We start from the raw sequence: 22,533 nt of genomic DNA on the forward strand, positions 1-22,533 counted from the left end.
CGGAGCACCGTCGGTCCGCGCGACGGAGCACCGTCGGTCCGGGCGACGGAGCACCGTCGGTCCGGGCGACGGAGCACCGTCGGTCCGGGCGACGGAGCACCGTCGGTCCGGGCGACGGAGCACCGTCGGTCCGCGCGACGGAGCACCGTCGGTCCGGGCGACGGAGCACCGTCGGTCCGGGCGACGGAGCACCGTCGGTCCGGGCGACGGAGCACCGTCGGTCCGCGCGACGGAGCACCGTCGGTCCGCGCGACGGAGCACCGTCGGTCCGCGCGACGGAGCACCGTCGGTCCGCGCGACGGAGCACCGTCGGTCCGCGCGACGGAGCACCGTCGGTCCGCGCGACGGAGCACCGTCGGTCCGCGCGACGGAGCACCGTCCGTCCGCGCAGAGGAGCACCGTCCGTCCGCGCGACGGAGCACCGTCGGTCCGCGCGACGGAGCACCGTCCGTCCGCGCAGAGGAGCACCGTCCGTCCGCGCAGAGGAACACCGTTGGTTCGCAAGCGGGCGAACATTGGAGAGCATGTGCGCGGCCGCGCATGAGCGTAGGCGTGCAGGCACGTGGGAGTGCGGACGCGCGGGCACGTGGGTGTGTGGACGCGCGGGTGAGCACAGGCGGTCGGGAGACCGATGATGCGTAGGCGGGCGATGGCGCGTCGACGAGCGATGGCGCGTTCTGGCGAGCGATAGCCCGTAGGAGAGTGAAGGCGCGTTGGCAAGCGACGGCGCGTTTGCGAGCGGTGGTGCGTTAACCAAACGCTAGCGCATAGGTGAAAAATCGCGCGGGCGCGTAGGCGATTGCCAACGCGCGAGAGACTAGTGATGGTTAGCGCGCATCGCGCTAACAGAAGGCACGCAGGTGCATCAGGAAGGTGAGCGCTGAAGCAAGCTGTTAATCAGGCGATCCTAGACGGTCAGAAAACCGTTGGCGCCCATTGGTGTGTGGCAAAAAAGGGCGCGCAGATGTGCGCTGGCGATTGAAGAAGCTGGCGCACAGAAGGACAGAAGTAAAGGTGAGCGCTGGCGAGCAGGAGGAAGATCTACGGCAAGACTCAGCTACCAAAGATCGTGGTCCACAGCAGGCGAGCGCTAGATCGCTAGGCTACTGATGGTGTTCAGGGGAACTGACACGCGTGGCAGATCGATGGCGATCGTTGACGCATAGGAGATCGCTGACGAGCAAGTGAACGTTGACGCGTCTATGGTCGCTGGCGAGCTGGTGATCGCTGGCGAGCAGAAGGCAACGCGTGGAAGCCTGTGCGTAGAAGAAGAGTCCTTGACCAAGACCTGAACCGAAGTTCTAGATCGCGAGGGCGAACGTGGGCGCACAGGGCGCGTAACAGGAACCAACAGGAACAGCAGAGTTGATCATCATGAGAGCGCTGACGAACAGGAGAGCGCTGACGAACAGGAGAGCGCTGGCGAACAGGAGAGCGCTGGCGAACAGGAGAGCGCTAGCGATCAGGAAAGCGCTGATGAGCAGGAGAGCGGCTGTGCGCTAACACTGAGCAGGAGCAGGAGAGCGCCTGTGCGCTAACACTGAGCAGGAGAGAACACAGCAGAAGGGCGCGCAGGGGAACCCTGACACGCAAGGGAAGAACCCCCGTAGGAGGCAACCCTTTGCCCGGAAGGGATCGTTGTCCGTCGGGAGACTGATGTCCGTCGGAAGACCGTTGTCTGTCCGCCGGGAGACTGATGTCTGTCGGAAGACAGTTGTCCGTCGGAAAGACCGTTGCCCGTCGGAAGACGAGGTCAGACTGCTGTCCATCTGCACCAGGGGCGGAAGATCAAGAAGAAGGAGTTGTAGGCTGCATACGGAGATTCAAAAAGGCGCCTCTTAGCACCCTTATAGGGAGATGGGAGGACCTTACGACGAGGCGGACGGTGAGCCTTACGGCGAAGGAGGCCAACAGCAACAACAGCAGAAGAATCCTCCGAAGAGGAGTCTCTATGAGTGTACTCTCCCGCGAACGAAAGAGAAACACTTCGTAGAAGAGACTGGTCAGCCAGTGACCTAAAAGGAGCAATCCTCCAAAGAGGGGCTCCTGCAGTTGCCCAGCCCCTTGAGCGAAACTGCAGGTGCGACTGCTCAGCACCAAGAGCATAATCGCATGAATAAAAAGGCAAGAGAAGAACCCCCCAAAAGCGGAAAAACTCAAGCCTGGACAGGAAAAACTTCCCTCGGAAGGAAAGTTACCCACCCAAGGAGGCGAGCCTCTTGAGAGTTCTAAATTGAACTGGAGAGCTGTCAATCGTCACGGGAGTACTTCCAGAAGAAGGAGACACGCCCCTGACGAAAATCCATAGGGGAGGCAGCAACAGCCGAATCCCCAGGCCTCAACAAGACAGCTCACACCGTTGCCATATTACAGAAACGAACTAGATCGGTAACTGTAAAAAAATAAAACAAAAATCATTAGTACACATTCATTCCCCCGGGAAGGCTCCGAAGAGGAATCCCGAGAGAAAGGAACATAAGAATTACACAACAGGCACGTGCCCTCACAACCACTTACACTCACGGAAGGAGAGCTGTAACCAACACAGAATTATAACAATTATAATTATGTAATTATGTAATTTAAAAATGAATGAACACTACAGAAAGAACAAAAGCCCCGAAAGGAATCGTTCTACAGAGCTGAAAAATCAACAAATACAATTAGATTCATAAACTAATTGAGACAAAACGTACGGCGTAGCAACCCCCCCTTACGGGAAGGAAGCTACAAAAGGCATAGTAACGTAGAAAAAGGGTGAACGACCTCAAGAGAGAGAGAGAGAAAGACCGAAGTCAAACTCGATCGCGACCCATAAAATTACACCGTGGTGGCCTAAACTGCCGAGGGCTCCACGGAGATATCGTACACTACACACACAAGCACAAACTCTGAAAAGGAAACTTACTGGTTTCTATACTCAAATATATACATAAACATGAGAAAATGTTTACATATATATTGAGTAAAAGAAAAGTAAGTGATTAAGTAAAGACAAAACAACAATGGCTGCCAAGCGAGGACAAAGACAGAGACGTCTGCCCATGTCCGAGCCAAAAGTGAAAGTGGAGCACTCACCTGTGTGTGAGGGGGGGAGGGGTAGCTAGCTACCACTCCCCTACCCCCCCCGCTAACTAGCGCGGGGGTATTACACCCTCGTTAAATTCTAATGGCTCGCCATTTCAGCTACGCTAAAAGGTAAACCCAATGTAAATAGCGTGGTTTGTATTTCGGTTACGGAACAAATAACTTTTACAGTAAATGGTTCAGAGATATCCAGACATTTGGCAAGTAAGAAATGATGATCTTGGTAGGTTTAGGTAAACCAAGGATATATGGGAATGATAGACTTGGACACATCATTCTAGATGGATTACAGGGGAGAAATGAGAGGTTTCAAGGTTCAATAGTGCCAGTAATAGAGTACAGTACTAAATATTAACCCTGTATTTAGAGAAAAATTCTTGTATAGTGCTGTATCATATTCATAAACTGTAGAACTTAAAATATAAGATTAACAAAAGAGAAGAATGACGAGCCAAATGAAAATGACAAATTCGTAGATAATTTGTATTTTTCCTAACTACAGTATATAAACCTTAGCTATTTACATGGGGTAATTACTTCGGCGTAGCTGAATGACGAGCCATAAAAGTTTTAACGAGGGTTTACTACCCCGCCGCTAGTTAGCGGGGGGTAGGGAGGGGTAGCTACCTACCCCCCTCCCCCCCTCCTCTCACACACACCGGTGAATGCTTCACTTTGCTTAGAGGTAGGACTTATCTTGGGGGACAGGGCTGGCGGGCACATATGTGTAAATAGCTAAGGTTTGTATAGTTAGGAAAAATACAAATTATCTACGAATGTCATTTGTGCCGTAACTGAAATACAAACCACGCTATTTACATGGTGTGACTTAACCCTTAGGAAGGGTGGTAAGTACCCTGCCATACTGGCTTTGGCTTCCCCGGGGACCCCGAACTCGAGTGTGTAGGAACTCAAGAAGTAAGGGGTCCCTGCTCCTCGCAGACAGCTGTGAAACTGCTGCGGCCTACGTAAGCTGTGTGTGAAGGTGAGAAGTGACTCGTCCTAGGAAGTTGACCTGGAGTTCTTCAGATGGAAATCTAGGCTAGGACTCTCCCAATACCACCTCGTCAGGGTATGGGGACATGATAGTATTACATCTTAATACTAGGAACACAAGGGAGCATGGCTTACCTGCAGAGGTTCGAGGTCAGCTGTGCAAGGAACCCAGGATATTGCTTTCTCTAAGGGAGGAGAGGATGAAGAAAAGAATAAGGGCCAGGCAGATCTTTTCATTCACGCATACTAAAACTGGGTAACAATGCCCTCAACCTTCTGCTACTTGTCCAATAAGGAGCCTGAGGTTAGACCAGCTGTTATGCAGCCACCACAGGGCCGATAGAAAACGTATTGAGCCTCCTGTGTGTCACGTCTTGCAGGTAGTGGGCCGTGAAGGTGGTCTGACGCTTCCACACCCCAGCTTGCAGGACCTGCGTCACTGAAAAGTTCTTCTTGAAGGCCAGGGACGTAGCCACGCCCCTGACGTCATGCACTCTAGGGCGACGTGACGGAGGAGGGTCAGGATTCAAGGCCAGATGTATTACCTTGCGAATCCAGGCTGAGATGGTATTTCTAGTGAACCTCAGACTCCTAACTGGGCACAGTAGGAGATGGTCTGGGTCATCTGTTACAGAACGGTGACTCGAAACCCGGAAGGAGTCGAACCTTGGGTCCGGCACTCCCGGGTTCTGAGTCTTGGCAACAAACTCAGGGACGAAGCTGAACGTTACCTCCCCCCATCCCCTTGAATGGGTGACGTCGTACGAGAGACCACGAAGCTCACTGACTCACTTGGCCGAGGCCAAAGCTAGCAGGAAAACCGTCTTCCAGGTAAGGTGGCGATCAGAAGCCTAGCGTAATGGTTCGTAGGGAGGTCTCTTAAGAGACCTGAGAACTCGAACCACGTTCCATGGAGGCGGTCTCACTTCCGACTGAGGGCAGGTAAGATCATAACTCCGTATGAGAAGGGAAAGTTCCAGCGAGGAAGAAATGTCCATTCCTTTAAGCCTGAAGGCTAGACTTAAGGCTGAGCGATAGCCTTTCACTGCCGAGACTGAAAGGCGCATTTCCTCCCGCAGATAAACGAGGAACTGCGCTATTGCTGGTAAAGTGGTATCGAGGGGAGAGATACCCCTTCCACGACACCAACCACAGAAAACTCACCACTTCGCCTGGTAGACTCCTGCGGATGATTTGCTCAGGTGGCCAGACATCCTGTTCGCAACTTGTTGCGAAAATCCTCTCTCTGTGAGGAGATGCTGGATAGTCTCCAAGCGTGGAGTCGAAGCGAAGCCACGGCTTTGAGGTAGATGTTAGAGTGTGGTTGTTTGAGTAGCTCGTGACGTGGAGGGAGCTCCCTCGGAACCTCCGTGAGGAGTTGCAGAAGGTCCGGGAACCAGTCTGCATGATGCCACAGCAGAGCTATCAGGGTCATTGAGAGATTGACCGATCTTCTGGTCTTGTTGAGTACCCTCCTCATCAGACAGAACGGGGGAAAGGCGTACACATCGACGTTGTCCCACCGTTGTTGGAAGGCATCCTGCCAGAGAGCCTTGGGGTCCGGGACTGGGGAGCAGTACAGCGGGAACTTGGTGTTCCGCGCCGTAGCGAACAGATCCACTGTCGGAGAACTCCACAAAGTCAGGACTTTGTTGGCTATCTGAGGATCCAAAGACCACTCGGTACTCACTATCTGCGTCGCCCTGCTCAGACTGTCGGCGAGGACATTCCTTTTGCCCGGAATGAAGCGAGCCGCTAGTGAAATCGAGTGGACTTCGGACCATCTCAGGATCTCTACTGCAAGATGGGATAGCTGTTCTGAAAAGGTACCTCCCTGCTTGTTGATATAAGCCACTACCGTGGTGTTGTCGCTCATCACCACCACAGAGTGGCCCGCCAGGACTCGGTGGAACTTCTGAAGTGCCAGGAACACTGCCTTCATTTCTAGCAGGTTTATGTGAAGGTACTTTCCTGATTCTGACCACAGGCCTGAGGTCCTGTGACTCAGAACGTGGGCCCCCCACACTTTGTTTGATGCGTCCGAGAACAGCATCAAATCTGGGGGAGGGACGAGAAGATCTACTCCCTTTCGTAGATTCTCGTCTGCCACCCACCACCGGAGATCCGTCCGTTCCGCAGGACCCATAGAGATCAAAGTGTCCAGGGAGTCGTGGCCTCGACTCCACCGGGACTTAAGTCGCCACTGGAGGGATGTCATTCTAAGACGATCGTTGGGAACGAGACGGGTCAGGGAGGAGAGGTGGCCGAGGAGACGAAGCCACGATTGGGCTGAGAGTTCTTCTCGATTGAGGAAAGGTCTCGCGACCTTCCTCAGCCTTGCTATCCTTTCGTCTGATGGGAAGGCTTTGTGGAGATTGGTATCTATGACCATGCCTAGATATACCAGTTTCTGAGAGGGCTGCAGGGAGGACTTCTCGAGATTTACCACGATCCCTAGATCCTGGCAAACTTTGAGGAGCTTGTCTTGGTGGCGAAGAAGGGTTGCCTCCGAGTCCGCTAGGATCAGCCAGTCGTCCAGATAACGAAGGAGACGGATGCCAATCCTGTTGGCCCACGAAGAGATGAGGGTGAATACTCTGGTGAACACCTGAGGGGCTGTGGAGAGACCGAAGCACAGCACCTTGAACTGGTAGATCTTGTTGTCTAGGCAGAATCTTAGGTACTTCCTTGAAGACGGATGGATTGGGATCTGGAAGTACGCGTCCTTCAGGTCCAGTGTACACATGAAGTCTAGTGGTCTCACCGCAAGTCTAACCGTGTCTGCCGTCTCCATGCTGAACGAGTCTGCTTGACAAACACGTTCAGGGTTGAGAGGTCGATGACTGGTCTCCAGCCTCCAGACGCCTTTCTCACAAGAAAGAGTCGACTGTAGAAGCCTGGGGACCCGTCTACAACCTCATGGAGAGCGTCCTTCTTCAACATGGTCTGGACTTCTGCCCGAAGGGCCTGCCCTTTTGCCGATCCCATGGCAAAAGAGCTCAACGACACTGGATTCGCTGTCAGGGGAGGTAGAGAGGCTGTGAACGGGACGCGATAACCTAGAGTGATCACGGAGATCGTCCAGGCATCTGCCCCGAGTTGCTGCCACCTTGTCGCGCAACTCTGTAGGCATCCCCCCACTGGTGGACATGCAGGGGGATTGCCAACCCTAGCGTTTCCGGCCTCTGATGTTACCTCTAGGGTTCTTGCCTCCCCTGGAGGACTTCTTGCTCCTTCTGCTCTTGGCAGGAAAGGGCTTAGACACCTTGGGCTTCGCTGCAGTAGTCTTCTTTGTGACCTTAGCTGGACGGGGCTGCTGGACCGCTGGCGGTTTGTAGGGCCTCGATGTCAGGGCCCTGTGGATGAAGGAATCCTGTTTGGATTTCCTCCACCTCTCAGCGGTGAGCTCCACGTCCTTAGACTCAAACAGGCTCTTACCGAACACGGAAGAGTGTCTGAGCCTGCTAACCTCCGAACTGGGGACCTTCTGATGGAACCTCTCGGCCACAGCGTCCTGACGCTTGAGAATCGTATTGGCCCACAAGCTCAAGACTTGGTGGGCCAGAAACTCAATGGTCCGTGTGCCCGAGATTAAAAAGTCTCCAGCGCCTTCCTGGTGCTTTCTTTGGAGAGGTCCTCGGACCGCACCAGGATGCCCAGAGACCCCAGCCAGATGTCTAGCCACGAAGTTGCCTGCATGGCAAACTTGGTGACCTCCTGGCTCAGGATCTCAGTGGCTGAGAGGGACACGTGCCGGTTGGAGTCTCTCTCAAAAGGGACTCCCCCCTGTGAGTTCTTCCACAGAGTGGTGCAACGGAAGACTCGGACAAGACTCCTCAAGGACCTCGAAGTACCTCCTCTGATGGACTCGAGGAGGAGGGAGGAGCTTGTTACCGGTACTCGATCTGCTGGAGGAGGCAAGCTTAGAGAGCTGGCCCTCGACCTTGTCCCTGGCACTCTTCATCCCCTGAGACCAGGGCAAAGCTGCACTGGCCCTAGAGGGTTTCTGGGTGCCATAGACGCGGTCCAGGACCGTGTCCTTACCTTCACGAGGGGGAATCTCAGGGTCTGGGATCCCATAAAGGTTCCTCATGAGGGTCAGGACTTGCCAGAAAGCATGTTCTGACTCCTGGTGCTCTCCTCCTGAAGGGCTGGCAGTGAAGTCTCCCGTCCCCAGTGGCTCTTCCAGGGGGGACACGTGGACATCCTCGGCGGCTCTAGACGGTTCCTGCCTGATCCTTGCTGACGATTTGGAAATCGTCTTAGAGTCCTTAGGCTCCCTCCTGGGCGGGATACAGGACTCGAGCAACGAAGGGGGCAGGCTCTTCTCCACCCCTGGACGAGACGACTTCTCAGGGAGAGGCGGAGCTTCCCCCATTGGTACGATGGGGGAATGGTCCGGCTACCCCTCCCTACCCCCCGCTAACTAGCGGCAGGGTAGTACTGTAAACCCTCGTTAAAACTTTTATGGCTCGTCATTCAGCTACGCCGAAGTAATTACCCCATGTAAATAGCGTGGTTTGTATTTCAGTTACGGAACAAACCAAATTTAAAAACATGATAGTTGTCCTTACATTATACGAAGGGCAACGTTGTCCAAGGGGTTGCAGGTTAAGCAACTGCCCTATTCGAATACCTTAGGGGGTTATGTGAGTAAATGAGAATTTGCTATGACTGAAAGATCTACTGGGTATGCGTACCAGGCAAATAAAGAACTCTCATTCAGGTAGATCACTAGAATGCTGTTTTAAGGCAAAATTTTTGATAATATTTTATTTGATAATAAACAATTAGAAAGGGATTTTCTAGATAACTACTTAAAAGGTCAGTGATGTGTTAACCAGACAACTGGTAAAAAAAATGGAGTCTTTGTAGTTGGTTTGGGCAGACTTGACCTGAAATTAACATGTGGACAAATATTTACAGTACCACAATATTCTTAATGAAGAAAATAAGTGTTCTTGGTGTATTTATAGGTACTTTAGAGCCTTTGTACTGTATATTGTAATGACGGACAAGACCTCCTGCCTGCATAAAACACCTAACCTGGACTTCCCCCCCCTAATCTAACCTACAAGTCATGTCCTTACCTACTTAAATAATGAGAGGCTAACGGCCCTCTGCAACCCCCTAAACTGCTGTATTCTTAGCGATAGGGTTGAACATAAGGGAATTATGAGGCATGGCCATCATCATACCTCCACCCAAGTACTTTAAACTGTTCTTGTGTAAATAATTGCAGAAAACCCATATATACAGTATTTATAAAATTTTGGAATTTCTAAAATTCCAAAGATTATGACAGAAAATACACTTTTTTTGAAAGGGAAACAAACACAGGAATGCCACCTAACCTAAGGTTTCCCCCACCCAACCTAATGCTGTATCCTTACCTACTTGGGAGGCTATACCCTGCCTACAACACCCCTTAAACCTCCATATCCTTAGCTTCTAAGACTACATCACAATCCAGTGTTTGCTTCCCAACAGGCTTCACTACTGGTAATGTAACACTAAATCAAACTACTGTATAGTATTTCGTAACTCGTAAAACTAGCTGTATAATATTGCATTTCAGACAAAAATAAGTAATTCCCCATAAGGAAAATTGATTTGACAATAAGTTCATAACCAACTACATACATCCCTAAATAATTACTTCTACACTCCAAATACAACTGACGATGAAAGTTAACATTAGTTTTTTCCACTTTCTAATTATGTATTATAAGCAAAATGGGTAAATTTTATATTAGAACAATATGTTTTACGGCTTTAAAAAACTGGTATGTGGTGTAATTACAGGCGTTTCAAATGTTTTGGATAATGATATCTGGCGGAAAGCCATAGTTTTTGAGTTATGATGGATCAACCACCAAGAAATACTGACTTTCAAAACACTGGCGTTTTTGTTGGCCACGACTTCCGAACTCAAAGAAAACATGACTTTCCATCCCATTTTCTATGGAGTTGTTCGTGCAGTGTCCATCCTACTACAAATACCTCCATAATTAATTGAATTAATGATTCATTTGTTTTTGCTCTGCCGTAGGCTCGGTTCACTTGCAATTAAACATTATTTCTGCTCCTATGTTCTGGTAAGCAGAACACGTTTTGTTACGAACATTAGCTCCGTGAGCTAGTATTTTCAACATTAAATACTGTATCAAATATACAAAGTTAGATTTGATCAACTACGTTATTATTACCCACCGATTCTTGGTTATGGGTATAAATGAAATGTACTAGTAATGACTTATTGAAATATGCTAATTAAAATTATCTAAGGAAAATTGTGTTAATGTAAAATAAAACTGCAAAATGAATGTTAATCCTGTTGGTCTTACTATAGTTGAGGACAATACAACCTTTTCTAATAAAAAAGTACTCTTCTTCTATGGAAAAAAAACTCCTGTTTTCTAAGAAAATTACATTCCTTTTCACCGTTGAGATACTACCGTTAGAGTGTTAATGGGTCTTTTGACTGGCCAGATAGTACTACATTGGATCTATCTCTCTCTCTCTCTCTCTGGTAACGGCTCATTTCTCCTTTGCCAACATACACCGAACAGGGTAAAGTTGTATTGTATTACAGGGTGTGATTTCGAACAGAAAATATATGTTTTCCTATAGTAAATAACGTGATTTAACCGAATTTGACCTTCATTTCAACCGCAAACAAACAGATCAACCAATTTGACTAACTTTAAGTTGCCGAATTGGTTGCTGTTATTACGAATGAAATGAAGGTGAAAACTGGTTAAATCACGTTATTTTCTACAGGAAAACATATATATTTTCTGTTAAAATGGCTAAATATAATCAATGTTGTGTTAAAATATTTAAATATAGGCACCTGTTCAACGGTGTCACTTCACTCACGAATGTACTGCGAACGATAATATTAGCAACGTCACCAATGATACACAGTGTTACCAACGATGTCTGGGATTGTTACGGTAATATTACCGGTTACACAATATATAAAAAGTACAAAAAGGGTACAGAACCTAACAAACCCACCTAACCTAACCTAGTAGTTGACAGGTCACAAACCTCAGGTATTTACTGAGAACGGTAAAATTAGCCACGATACGAATGATACCCAGCGTTACCAACGGTACGGTGACATTACTATCGATAGTAATGCTAGATATTTCCATAAGTATTTTAAATATTTTTCCATATAAGTTTTACACAATATATAAAATGTACAAAAAGGGTATAGAACCTAACAAACCCACCTAACCTAACCTAGGAGTTCCCAGGTCACAAAACTCACTTACGTACTAGGAATGTTAAAATAAGCAGCGTTACCAATGATACACAGTGTTAACAACGTTACAAAGGCATTGCTAACGGTAGCAATGCTACGGTAATATTATCACGTGTATTTTAATGAATTGTTCCATATACACTTTATACAATATATAAAAAGGTACAAAAAGGGTACAGAACTTAACAAACCCACCTAACCTAACCTAGAAGTTAACAGGTCACAAAACACATATAATGACTTTTGTTGAATAACTTGCGGGATACGGGAGGGTGAGCCTGACAGCTTAACATTAAATAATATTATCTTCCATGGGGGTAGGTGACTTTTTCCCAAAAATGTACCTTTATAAAAAGTAACGGTATAACCACAGCGACGTTTCTTTTTGGTTTTAGGTATCTTGGTTTTGGTATTACAATAAAACACGTGAATGTCTTTCCTGTAAGATAGGAGGGAACGGCACTTGGGGCACTGTAAACGTTGAGGAATTACATTGTGTACTTTAAGGAAATTATCAACATTGGATGAAGAATAAAAAAAAAATCACCATGGAATTTAGCAAATGCTTTTAGGTATGGAATACTGCAGCCATTACAAGTTTCTATAATTTCCTCCATCGCAAAATACGAAAAAATAAATCTCACTTGAAATAACGGACACCTTACTAGGACAAAGGTTTCCAGGGAAAAAGATTTGGTGGAAGGGGTATGAATAGATCACTTAAAGAGATAAAGGAAGGGGGTAGGGAAATATTAAATGACAACCCCCTTGTGTAAACTTTGAATACGTATAGGTTCGTGATTGGTTAACGGGAAAACAACGGAGTCTAGAGGGTAAACATGAATGAACTGGATAGGGAAACTTGTATAGAGCAAGTATTTATGTGAAATCGGGGTGTGACAAAGAAATAAGAAAAGGAATAAAACCAATATAGGAAGATAAAATGCAATGTATGATAAATAATATTGAATGGGAATATAAAATGAGTTGATTTTATAAGGTATAGGATAATAAAACGAGTAATTCTAGGGTCAAAAGTAATTTGTATAAGGAGGTACTACTTAAGTAATCATGTAATAGACTTGAACAGAGCTGGTAGAGACGGAGAGTTACATTTCACAATTAGGGAAGAAGAAATCCTATTGGTGGGGGAAAAGTTTCTGCGCAGAAGATCGAAAACTGGTATGTACGAACGTACGTACGTGAGTTTGCTAATGTTAGCATGGAATGCTAACGTTTGATCTACATCAGACATTGGCAGCATTGGTTATTGTATTTTTTCATGAGGCATAGCCTTTGCAACGGCGCCTCAAAAGTTTATCCAGTTATACTGTTTTGTCTTTTCCTCCTGTTATTATAAATCCAAGAAGGTAATGTATAGAGAAGAAAATGTTTGTTTTACGGTTATACATCGTTTTCCCAGTATGTTTTCCCCACCCAAAATCCCGAGTTCCCACTGGGGGTCCCCCATTACTGTAAGATATAGATATATATATATTTCTGAAACGGTTTCATTGTAGTGAATTACATGGCAATGTAACCTAGGAAAAAACTACTGTTTCTAATAGAAAAAATTACGCTCTCTTCGAAAATGACACTCGTTCCCGTCGCAAATTAATAGTTTCAGAAATATATATACATCTATATCCTCCAATAATGGGGGACCCCCAGTGGGAACTCGGGGTTTTGGGTGGGGAAAACATACTGGGGAATCAATATAAACGTAAAACAAGCCTTTTCTTCTCTATACATTACCTTCTTGAAATTATAATAACCGGAGGAAAATACAAAACAGTATATCTGGATAAACTTTGGAGGCGCCGTTACAAAGATTGTGTCATGAAAAAATACAGTAACCAGTGCTGCCAACGTCCGATGTAGATCAAATGTTATTTTGTGACCTGTCATACTACTAGGCTAGGTTAGGTGGGTTTGTTAGGTTCTGTGCCCTTTTTGTACTTTTTATATATTGAGTAAAACTTATATGGAGAAATTATTTAATATATGGAAATATTTATCATTACTATCATTAGTAATGTCAACGTGCCGTTGGTAACTCTGTGTACCATACGTCAACGTTGGTAACACTGTGTATTATTGGTAACGTTGCTAATGTTATCGTTCGTTCGTAAGAGAAGTGACACCGTGCATCTAAAAGTTATCCGAATTGGTTGATCTGTTTGTTTCCGATTGAAATGAACATCAAATTTGCTTAATTCACGTTATTTACTACAGGAAAACAATTATATTTCGTTTCCCCAGTAAGTTTTCCCCACCCAAAACCCCGAGTTCCCACTGGGGGTCCCCCATTATCGTAGGATATAGATGTATATATATTTCTGAAACTATTAATTTGCGACGGAAACGAGTGTCATTTTTGAAGAGATCGTAATTTTTTCTATAAGAAACAGTAGTTTTTTTCCTAGGTTACATTGCCATGTAATTCACTACAAAAATACCTCTGAAACTGTTCATTTGCGACGGGAACGAGCGTCATTTTCGGAGAGCGTCATTTTCGGAGAGCGTCATTTTTACTATGAGAAAAAGTAGTTTTTTTACTAGGTTACATTGCCCTGTAATACACTACAACAATACAGTTTTTCTATAGGGAAAAGTTAGTTTTTACTAGGAAAGGTTTCCCCGACCGTAAGTACAATAATGCAGAATTATTTAATGTTGTCATTGTTCTTAGACTTCTCTTTCAGTTTATTTCCTCATTTCTTTTCCTCAAGGAGCTATTTTCCCAGTTTGAGCCCTTGGGATTATAGCATCCTGCTTTACCAACTAGGGTTGTAGCTTAGCAAATTATAAAAATAATAATAATACTTACTTTACTGTACAGTCTGGGCTAAAGTTGCCTTACCGGCACCCAATTTTGCCTACTATAAGGTTAACAACCATCATAACACATGTCATCACTTGTCAGTCATTCGAAACAAAGATTACACTTACCTTAATTATTCACTAATTTTGGTGAAATCCAAGTAATTCGAATCAAATCAATTTTGAGAGTCTTGAGATCACATACAGAGTCCTGTGATTCTGAGCTAGGATCGACGAAGTCTTAATGTAAACATTAGATTACAACAGACTTTAGGAAAGTGACGTCACTGCTGGGCTGTAGCTCAACTCGGCTAGTACAGTATTGCATAGTTTTCCTAAAAATAGCATATCGATTTTAAAACAATTTGAGAGATTGGTGAGAAATTAACTAGGTTTTATGGTGGTGAACCTAAAGACGATCAACGATTAAATAATTACCAGCGGTCTATATTCATGCTTTGGGAGACCCACATTATATTTGGTTAAGAGGTGCATCAAATAAAGCCTTTACTGTCTTTGAAGACTGCACTAAAGTACTAAGCCTAATGATTTTTTTGAACTTGCATTTATCCATACAGAAAACTGGTAAAGACTGGAAAGGTGTTTTTAGTTGTCCAAAGATAGAAACAGCGAAATAAAAGTAAAAACATTGTACTGTACTGATGATGAAATATCGAATTAGAATTAGTCTACCCAGCACCCTTCCATCAACAGCAAATGGCCCCTTGATATTTATAATCTCAGCCCCCGTGGATGATGTACTAACTTGAATGTGAGAGGTAATTCCAAATAGCCTATGCTTATCAAATCGTGTTTTGCATGACCACGATAGCTAATGTTACCATTGTATTTTCGTATTTATCTAAAGCCATTTGTCTTGACCTTTGGAAGTAGTATACTGTTAGCTAAAATAAATTGCATACCACAAGAAAGCTTGGAATCTCATAAATATGTATCAATATGATGCTGTTGATACGGTATCCGGTCATTTCGCCCACATGCCATTTCGCCACACTGTGGAGTCATTTCGCCCACAGGTCATTTCGCCCACACCATGGAGTCATTTCGCCCACACTGTTAAGTCATTTCGCCCACAAGTACGATAATAGCTCTAGTATGTCACTTTAGGTAAACGCAACTAGTTGGCAGGGAGGAAGAAGAGAGGGGGGTGAGAGGGAGGGAGGTAGGAGGTGGAAGATAAGGAATAGAGTGTGTGTGCGTGTGCATTATAATGATAATAATGATAATGGTGATAATGATAATAATAACAACAACAACAACTGCGTGTGCATTATAATAATAATAATGATAATAATAATAATAATAATGATAATAATGATAATAATAATAATAACAACAACAACAACAACAACAACAACAACAACAACAACAACAACAACAATAATAATAATAATAATAATAATAATAATAATAATAATAATAATAAATGTTTTTTTAGTAAGGCAGTCAGAGTGAAAATATACATTTGGGGGAATAGGCCTATTTAAAGTTTACTGAATCTAAACTACAACTGGCTCTTAACAAGCTACGTAACTTAATTCATATGAAACTATTTACAAAGTCTATGGAAGTGTGTATGTGTGTGTGTGTGTGTGGAGGAAAGGAGGGTTCATTAGTTCAGTTAAATTATCTGACTTGTTTGGTGGTTCATTACCTATGTATTGTAATTGGCCATGACCATAGAATTAAAACAGTTCCTGGCAAGATGGTAGACTGCACAGACGATTGTATTCAGTGCCTCGTACCTGTAAGGGCAAGGCAAGAAGGTCTGCAGTGCGACATGTGTGGGAGGTGGCAACACAGGAAATGCAATACTGGCGTATCTCGTGCTGATTACTGGGCAGCTGTGAAATCCGGTAATTCCATTGATTGGAATTGTAATACTTGTACCTTCACTGACGAACCAACCTCCCATCCAAACTACTGTTTGGTTATTACTTTCTGAATATTAGGCTACATTTATGTAACTGTCTTTTAAGAAAAGTTGACGAGGGCGATTTAATAGAAAAGAATTTTACAAGAGTAAACAAAACAAAACAGTGAGGTGGTTAAAAAAAATAATAATAATATAATAAGTAGCAATTACACTTAGTTACATAACATGATAAAAATGAGCACTGAGGTTAGTGAGAATCGAATCAACATCATAGCTTTCCTTAATTTCCAAGACATCATTAATAGGTACACAAGTAAATAAACTTCTTACATCAAAGCTCACCATAATATTAGGCTGAGGAGTACGTTTGCACAATATATCAACAAAATGAACGGAATTCTTTATATGGGATTTCTTTTTTTAAATATATGTGGGCGAATTGACTCTTATATGTGGGCGAATTGACTCTTATATGTGGGCGAATTGACTCTTATATGTGGGCGAATTGACTTGTGGGCGAATTGACCTGTGGGCGAATTGACTTGTGGGCGAATTGACATGTGGGCGAAATGACCGTAATTCGTTGATACCAGAAGTATGATCAAATGATAATATACTGTAGGTGAACAATGTTAATCCTTCACCATTTTTTTTTTTATAACTGACAGATTTTATTACATTTATCACTTATAACAGTTATTAAAACTTTATATAATATCTCTCTAATTGTAGCTATAGTGAATGATTAATCAGTTAAATTTGTCATATAGCCCATAGCAGAACTTTGTCTTTGCAGATTATCTATTTTTAAAGTTAAGTATATTAATTACCATTCCACATTGCTATGGTAATTTTGAGCTAATGTTCTGAGGAAATTATTATATTGCCATTACTTTAAGAATTCGTTGATATACATTCAAAGCTATCTTTGGGCCTACTCAAATGCTATGGGCCTATTTGGATGGAGGTAGCCTACCCATTAAAACACAAACATTAAAATTTCCAAAAAAGTGGCAGCTTAAAAGTTTAACACTTCAAACATAGAATGTAAGATAACAATAATAGTTTAGTCGCTGTCTGTGTCAGCATCATTATCACTTTCATCATAATTTTTTTTTTTCACTCTTCAGTCATCGTCGATTTCATCTTGATTTTCATATATTTCTTCCAAATTCTGCGTTTGGCTATCTCTTTCATACTAGAAGGACCGATCAAACTATCGAAGTCCATTTTCAGTCATGCACAATCTAATGACCCTGAACTGGTGATGGAATTGTCTGAAAAGCACAGCTCACTCTGCTAATGTCTAAATCTAGAGTGAAATAAGATATGAAAGATCTGGAAAACTTTCAATATAGGGTAATAAGGAATATGTATGAACAACCTGCAAGTGCTCCGTATTGGGGCATCCTTGCAGAAACAAGAATAGAATATAAAAAGATAGTGTTCTTCCATAACATCATAATCTCAGATAATAAAAAAAATACTATTAAAAAAGCTAATTCAGGTTCAGTTGAAGTAGGTATTAGGTTGGCCAGGGCACCAGCCACCTGTTGAGATTTTACCGCTAGAGAGTTGTGGCCTTGTGGGGTCTTCTGACTGGCCAGACAGTACTACATTGGATCATTCTATAGTTACGGATAATTTTCGCTCTGCCTACACACACACACACACACACACACACACACACACACACACACACACACATCGAATAATCTGGCCTATTCTTTATAGTCCGTGGGCTGAGGGGGCTCACCTTGCACACCCCCCCCCCCCCCCCATTAAAATTGACAAAAGTGCATTTAGGTTGTAGCTTTTGATCAATATTTTCATTTCTTTAATGTTCCCATTGAAAAAATAGGGACGCACTACCACTACTGGGGCACTTTCTTCGATGACATCATCGAATTTTGCTGCTGCCAATTTTGGGGTAGGGGAAACCAAATTAGACATAACTCCGGACTGAATGGTCAAAGAAAGATAAATGACATATCAAAATGTTTGCTTTGGGCCTCTCTAACAGATAAAATAGACAATTTGTAATTATGTTTAATAATTAGGTCACCAGAGGTCAAAAGGTCACCAAATTTGGGGTCAAGTGAAAATTTTAGGCACCTCCATAAATGTAACCCCAGGACCAGCCAGACCAATATCTAATGACTTTTTCTGCCTTATTTAATCTCTAGAGACCTCAAGAAATAGAATGATACCCATTAAGTGTACTTATTGGCCAAATCATGGAAATGAGATGTTATGTAAAAAAGTCAATTTTCAAATTTGTCGTTTTTTAGCCTCAAAATCGTAAAAACTGATAAAGCTCCTAACTCTTCTTACAGAGGGGCTACGGAAATTATTTCGGTGTGTTTTCTCAGGTTTTGGGGTCAGAGAATAAAAAAAAAAACATTCTCAACAATGTCAACTAATTACATCATGCCGAAATTTAAGATGGCCGCCGCTCTGGACGCCGTAATTTTGACTTGGCTATAACTCCTCCATGAATGCAGCAGGAGAGATAATATTCGTGTCCTCAACCAGGTTCTTGAGATTACAGCATACAATAAAGGCAGTCTCAACAAGTCTGTTAGTGAATTTGGGGAAAGTCACATAAATCAACAACAGAAATGCTTTATTTGAAGGTTACGAAAATCATGAATGAAATAAATAAAACTGTACATGAATGTACAATATACTCATATGATGCAAGACCTCATTGGGAAAATTCACACTGTGTTGCTTTGGACTACAGGAAAAAGTCACCTTGGAAGGTACAAAGTTTGATAGTCTACTTGGGTACCTTTGGGTCCACTTTTGATTAATGGAAAGGCAATTATTGGAAATATCTTGTGATACAAGGGGGGTCCTTGGTCCTTCGACCCTGAAATCTACCATCTTGTTACTTGAAACTTTCTTAGTCCAAGTCAGATCCACTATCATCACTTTCATAGTCATAGTGCAAATTGTCTATTTTATCTGTTAGGGAGGCCCAAAGCAAACATTTTGATATGTCATTTATCTTTCTCAGACCATTCAGTCCGGAGTTATGTCTAATTTGGTTTCTCCTACCCCAAAATTGGCAGCAGCAAAATTCGATGATGTCATCGAAGAAAGTGGCCCAGTAGTGGTAGTGCGTCCCTATTTTTTCAATGGGAACATTAAAAAAATGAAAATATTGATCAAAAGCTACAACCTAAATGTACTTTTGTCAATTTTAAGGGGGGGGGGGGTGCAAGGTGAGCCCCCTCAGCCCACGGACTATTACATATCCTCCTCTGTCCTCATACAGAGCCAACAAATCGTGTCAACACGAGAATGGTTACAGATGGCTTCAAACTGTTGGAACCTAGATTTATGTCCCATGGTGTCTTTAAATGTTCCACAAAACTTACATTTGTTTAGTTGTAGTATATGTAGTGGCTTAGAGCCAACGTTACAAGACAATGGACTTAAGAAATAAATATTAACAGGTAATGCTGTCTGCATAGTAAGTATACTGATACTGATAAACATTCTTTATATCACAGCACATGCGGCTGCATTGTACGTACCTGTAAACAAAGAGTTACAGTGACGTCGAACTTGGAACAGAATTAGACCAAACTAAACGAACGGTTGTGGTCTAAACATTATTTGCAAATATACAGGAAAACATCAACATCAGAGATAAGGACATAAAAGTGCTGAAAACATTGCAGCAGGCTATATGATATCTTATCTAATCTGACGATAGTTCATCAATGTTGCTCTGCAGTTTCTAATAGCTAGAAGTATGTGTGAGCAGTCAAATTGCTATTAACAGAATAAGAGACAAGACCAGTCACGTGTAGGATAATGTACAGCAATCTGGTGTTCCTTTACATGAGCAAACGAGATAGGAAAATTATGAAAGACCAACTTCTAGCATCCTTTGCTGAAAGTTATGTGTGATGAATAGCAAATACACATGAAAATGGTGGTTTATAATAGAAATATCCTGAAAAGTGAATTTTAAAAGAAAATATCAAGGCTATATTAAAAAGGCAAATAAAGAGAAATCATGTTTGAGAATAAGATTTTTCAGAAGGAAGTGGAAATAGCTGATATCTCAACGACTTTAGGTAAAGAAGACAGCTCTGATAATCATAAGACGGAATATGGCTAATTCTAGGATCATGTTTGGAATGAACATAAAAATACCAGAACAAAAAACCTAATTAGATGCAATAAACAGGAAATGTTACGAGACAATGGATTATGTACTGTATATAAATTTCGAATTAGAAGTTAACTTTTAATTCAAAATTTCCTTACACATTTTCCCTCCTTTATTCAATTTTGTTGTTTCCTTTTCTCGTCTTTGTGTACTTTTGGTATGTAATTAAAATACCCCCCCCCCCTCTCTCTCTCTCTCTCTCTCTCTCTCTCTCTCTCTCTCTCTCTCTCTCTCTCTCTCTCTCTCTCTCTCTCTCTCTCTCTCTCTCTCTCTCTCATCAAAGTTGATGAACAAATGAATTTTCTCATGCTTCAAGAAATATGCCGTATGATGTCAGCAGTAACTAAAAAGGATTTTTCTTGAACTTACTCCGAAATATATATATATATATATATATATATATATATATATATATATATATATATATATATATATATATATATATGTATATATATATATATATATATATATATATAGGCCTATATATATATATATATATATATATATATGTGTATATATATACATATATATATATATATATATATATATATATATATATATATATATATATATATATATATATATATATAAACACTGTTTCAAATAAATGATGATGATAAAAAGTGTGCTAATCAGATAAAGAAGATAAAAGAACTGTGATAATTCAATTATAAAGATAATAGTGATAATTATGATTATAATTGAAAAGAAAATATGACAAACGTTTTGGTTAATACTATTAATGATTATAAGGCAAAAGCAGGAATTGGGACAACATGGGAGTTATCAAGGATAGACATGGAAATATATTGCATATGAATGAAGCCATTAAGAGGTACATAGAGATAATGTCTCGAACAACTATATTGACAACTGAAAATGAGAGAGAAAGAGGAGCTGGGAGAAACACAATGGGTGGAGGGACTAGTGATGTCAACATGGAATGCAGAACTGAAGCAGGCATTAAGTAAAATGATGAATGGTAAAGCACCAGGTCTATCAAAGTTTCAAATTGAAATGGTTAAGATACTAGCTACAGAGAGCGGGGCGGGGATGTTGGATGCTGGATTTATTAAGAGCAACATGAGAAGAGGGAATAATGCTTACAGACTGGGAGGAGAGTCTAATGATATGTACAATATATTTAGGCAGAAATGTGATGTCACGAAATGTCCTAATTACAGGGAAATTAAACTAAAGTTTTTGGGAAAGTACTAGATGACAGATTGAAAGAGATTGCATTATAATTGTTATTATTATTAATTATTATTATTATTATTATTATTATTATTGTTATTATTATTATTATTATTATTATTAATTATTATTATTATTATTATCATTATTATTATTATTATTATTAGGTAAGCTATAAGCTCAAGGGCTCCAACAGGGAAATAGCCCAGCGAGGAAAGGGAAAAATGAAATAAATAAACCATATGAGAAGTAATGAACAATTGAAATAAAACGTTGTAAGAACAATAATAACTTTAAAACATTTTTTTTTCATATATAAAGTATAAAAAGAGACTTATGTCAGGCTGTTCTACATAAAAACATTTGCTGCAAGTCTGAAATTTTGAAGTTCTACCGATTCAACTACCCGATTAGGAAGATCATTCCTCAACTTGAAAATGAGCTTGCTGACAAGTGACAACGTTCGTAGTATAAATATCCTACTATGAGACACAAAGAGAGTAATGAAACTCATGGTTTGAATAGTCACCCCTGCTTATCACATTTGGGTCCACTGTGCCGGATATGCCGTTCAAATAGGAAATACTATTTAGACGTAATAATATCTCGAAACTTTAAATAAGATTGTTGAAGTAGATAACCGTATTAGTCATCTTAGAGGTGCAAATATTTTTTTAACTGAATGCAATGTAATAAAATACCTATTGATTTATATAGCAATCAATTATATGATAGAGGAAAACATTTACACGTTCTTTAATACCCGTAAGAAATTCCGGATCAAAAGAGCTTATCAATAATAGAGATATGTACAACGCTTGGAAAATTAGCCCAAACATCTTTAACCAATCTATGAATCAAACTCGAGATTCCCTACATAGTCTTAAACAAGATCGAATCAATTGAAAGTGTAAACTGCTTTCATATAGCTTATATACAAGGGAAAATCAAATTACAATAGCTCCTCAACATCCGCATCTCAGTATTGATAATGTTTCTTTAAATTTGTATGACTTTTAAAATTTTAGGTGTGATTCTCGACAGCAAATTTACTTTTGAGAAACACAT

At 42.1% G+C, this 22,533-nt stretch overlaps 1 protein-coding gene across 1 annotated transcript in view; it reads right to left on the reverse strand.

The window, feature by feature from the left end:
* Positions 1 to 14,542, reverse strand: part of LOC137631895 (uncharacterized) — an 83,000-nt gene extending 68,458 nt beyond the window's left edge. The window contains exon 1 of the mRNA XM_068363900.1: positions 14,312 to 14,542. The gene's annotated coding sequence lies outside the window, so the exon portion shown is untranslated. The remainder of the gene's footprint in view (positions 1 to 14,311) is intronic.
* Positions 14,543 to 22,533: the final 7,991 nt, after the last annotated feature.

Source organism: Palaemon carinicauda, chromosome 40 (assembly GCF_036898095.1).
Source record: "Palaemon carinicauda isolate YSFRI2023 chromosome 40, ASM3689809v2, whole genome shotgun sequence".
Lineage (NCBI taxonomy): Eukaryota > Metazoa > Arthropoda > Malacostraca > Decapoda > Palaemonidae > Palaemon > Palaemon carinicauda.